Raw genomic sequence first — 4,200 nt, 5'->3', positions numbered from 1 at the left:
CTGGTCTCCTATGGAGCAAGATATATTTTGAAAGATGTAATAATTATGAGAATGGGGTGTTGCAGTTAGGTTAGACAAATACATAAATAGAGAAGAATAATAGAGAGTTCAGAAATAGACTCACACATGTGGAAATTTGATACATGGTGATGTGCAATATAGAGCAGTAAGCTAAAATAAATAAATGGAGTTTCTGTATAAATAGATAACTGCATATGAAAAAATATATATATGACTCCTATTTCATACCAAAAATAAAGATCAAGTCCATATGGATTTTAGATCTAAATCTGAAAGGAAAAAAATAAAGTTTCTAAACAATTTTATAGGGAATTTTAACAAATTAAGATATGATAAAGATTCTTAAACATGATAAAGAGACCACTCTCCTTAAAGGAATAGATTAGTAAAGCAGGCCATATTAAATACAATAAATTATTATGTTCAGTTGACGCTTGTTATCCAATAAGAACACTTTGGTTACATTTTGGAAATTATTTTTCATTAGAGATGCATACCAATATTTTTATTTTCAAAAGATAAGTTACCTTGGAATCTAGGATTTTCTTCAAAATAATCCAATTGTGGATAGAAGTGGATGGGGTAGATGTAAAACTAGATTTTTCATGGAATGATAATTTCTGAAACTGGAAAATGGATACATGGATTATTATACTCTTTTCAATTGAGATTGTAATCATATACCACTGCCTACCCACTAGAATGGCAATATGGATATGGCACAAACAGAACTGTCCTATATTAATGATTGAAATATAAGTTGCTACTAACATCTCTTGGAGTTAAGGTTGGGCTTCTGGCATCACAAACCAGAGAGGCACCATGGGTGGGAACACAGAAGACCTTCTTAGACAGAATGTGGAACACAATGACTATGTAATTTCTTCCCATGGATGAACTCTCCTTGAATCACAAGAAATAGAGAGACTAGAACATATTGACAAATGATACCAGGATTTAAAAATTCTCTACCTTCAAAATAATCTCATTGGAAAATTTGAATATTTGAGTTTAACTTTAAACAAAATAGAAAACATAGAAAATCTGTAGGGATGTGAAAGGCTGACAAAATTTGAGTTGACTGTAAATTGGGTTGGAGAGCTGAGCAGCAGTAAAACCCTGCTGCATAAAGACCCCTGTTGTTCCTTCTCTTCAGTAACACATATGCTTTCTTTGAAGGTTACTGGAAGTTTGTGTTGGTAACTCTTCAACAATTAAAGTGGTCAGTGTAATGGTTAAGTTAATGTGTCAACTTGGCTAGGTTATGGTGGCTAGGTTATGGTCAAATACTGACCTAGGACTCCCAATTTAATAAGTTAAGCCCTCAACCTTGGGGCTTGCCCTTATGAAATTTATCCCTGCAAAGGAGAAGCTAAGCTTACTTATAATTATACCTAAGAGTCACCTCACAGAAAACCTCTTTTGTTGCTCAGATGTGGACTTTCTCTATCAGCCAACTCTACAAATAAACTCACTACCCTACCTCCTATGTGGGACATGACTCCCAGGGATGAACATGGCCCTGACATCGTGGACTGAGACTGCCTTCTTTCCCAAAGGTGGAAAAAAAATGAAACAAAATAAAGTTTCAGTGGCTAAGAGATTTCAAATAGAGTTAAGAGGTCATTCTGGAGGTTATTCTTAGTCATTAAATAGATATTCCTTTTGAGTTTCTAGTGCATTAGAATAGATAGAAAGGTATTACCTGAATCTGTTGAACTGTAATCCAGTAGACTTGATTCTTGATGTTGATTGTATAGCTTTTATTGTGGGACCATGTGATTGTGAAAACCTTGTGACTGACACTCCCTTTATCCAGTGTATGGGCAGATGAATAATAAAATTAGCACCCAAAATATATAAATAATAAGGCGGGATGAGGTATGGCATAGTTTGGGTATTCTTTTGTATTTTAATTTTTTTATTTATTTTGGAGAAGTGAAAATATTCTAAAATTGATTGTGGTGATGAATGCACAAATACATGATGATACTGTGAGCCACTGATTGTATTCTTTGGATGGATTATTTGGTGTGTGAATATATCTTAATAAAATAGCATTAAAATATACTGATCTAGTTGGTACTGTGAAGGAATTTTTTAGATGGGATTAGAATCTGCATTCAGTTGAGATTAACTTTCATGATGTGGTTGAGCCTCATGCAATGTGTTTGAGGTCTTAACAGCAATAACCTAAGGTTCCAGATGTTAGAATAATCCCTGCCTTAAGACCTGGACTCCTTTTGGAATTTCTAGCATGTCAGCTTTTCCTGGGGAATTCAAACTCAGGACTTCAACATCTCATCTACTGGAGTTTCTAGCCTGAAGCCTGCCCTATGGAGTTTGGGCTTGCCAGGCCCCATGGTTGTATGAGACAATTCCTTATAATAAAATCCCTTATAGTCTCTCTCTGGAGGAAAAGAATCTTATGGGTGAATTTTCTGAAGTGGTTCTGGGGTTTTGGGAATTGATTCTTTAAATCTGATTACATTTAAAGGTACTAATGACACTATTTTCAATGATAAAGTGGGCACTGATAGTCCATGGCATGATTTAGCAAGAAAGATATGTAAAATATCAGCACTGGATACTCCTACTCAAATATCTATAGGAGACAAGGGTCTGGATGGCCCTGTCTTTGATATCTTAGAACATTTTTGTTGAGTTAATGAGTATTGAGATTGGCTGTTTGTTCCTAAATATACTAGATACAGTAGAGAAGGAAAAGGATGAGTTCAGGATTTCAAATTCCCAGATCAAGGGCCACATAAATGCCATTCAAGTTTCCGTGTGCCATGGTGGGGGGGGGGGGATAGAGGTGGGGGGTGGTGGAGGAGGACTCCTATAGCTGCAGAGTTGGGATTTCTGAAAACAATTGCAGAATCTTATTGTGTGAGTAGCTGAATTACAATACAGGGTATTTGTTATTCAAGTGAGAGCATTGATTGTGAAGGAATGGGATCCTAAAAATTGGAATGTGGACATATGGGGAGATGAAAATGAAGCTGGAATATTGAATCTCCTAAATTCTGCTGACCCTTCTTTTCCAAATAAACCTGCAATGCCCTCCTTTGAGGAAGCAGCCCCCTTGCTTATGTTTCTCTGGGGAATCCTGACTGAAACAGATAGAAAAGAAATACAGCATTCAGAAAGGATTCAGGCATTTTATTAATTGAGCAACAGATCAGAGGCCAGGAAAAGCTTACTCCCTCAAATGAGCCAAAGGCAAAGGACAGTCCCAGAGGAAAGTTCACCAAGAGCATGAAAATGAAACAAGAAGATGGTCATTGGTACTCAGTTATCAATGCTTGTCTACCTTCTTCTTCAGAGGCCAAAGACCACCTCCGAGCACCAGAATTAAAAGCAAAGAAACTCAACAAAAATAAATTAGATGAAAGCAATTATGGAATAGGCTCTTTTTATTCACTCTTCAACACAGATTAATAACTCTTATACATATGGAAAACCAGTGTGAAAACCAAGAAAAATTAAGGAACAAAAAGAGGAATGTGAAGCCATCCAAGACTTTAATCATTAAAGATGGAAAAATCTCTAAATCTAAATGTACCCAAACTTGACTTTTCTTTGAAAGTTGATCTACTAGAAGTAGTTCTTAGCAAACATTCATTCCCCAACATGGCTAACAGCTCAAGAAAAAAACATGCCCAGAAGTGTTAGATTGAAACAAAAATTATACCAAGTTATGAAGATTCACACAAAAGAGATAACCCTGAAATACCTTTGTTGCTTTGAAACATTGGGGTATGTTGCCATTGACTTTGATCTGCCAGACATAGTTTTCCTCACCGCAAAGAATGTATGCATAGCATTTATGGGATAAACCCATAATAAGCTCAGTTATTAGTTACTATTCCAATGTTTTAACTCCCCTACACTGTATAGATCCATGCTTAATCTAGTTTAATATATGCTATAACCGATTATTTGTCTATAATAAAGTGTTGGCTAGTGAACACACTTAAAAGAATTTCTACTGATACTGCAGAGTGATTTGGGATTTTAACATATGCATAACCTATGACCCATCAGTTCTACTCTTTGATATGTACCTGATAAAAAAGCATGGCAGAAAAGAGATACTCATTGAATTTCACAGCAGAACACTATTTGTAAAGGACACAAGGAATACCCACCATGCTCACAACTATGACATCATTT

General features: G+C 35.7%; 1 pseudogene; it reads left to right on the top strand.

The window, feature by feature from the left end:
* The first annotated feature begins 3,082 nt into the window (after positions 1 to 3,082).
* LOC119536916 lies at positions 3,083 to 3,699 on the top strand (annotated as a pseudogene).
* Positions 3,700 to 4,200: the final 501 nt, after the last annotated feature.

Source organism: Choloepus didactylus, chromosome 6, assembly GCF_015220235.1.
Source record: "Choloepus didactylus isolate mChoDid1 chromosome 6, mChoDid1.pri, whole genome shotgun sequence".
Taxonomy (NCBI): Eukaryota; Metazoa; Chordata; class Mammalia; order Pilosa; family Megalonychidae; genus Choloepus; species Choloepus didactylus.
This window is presented reverse-complemented; position numbering and strand designations above follow the sequence as displayed.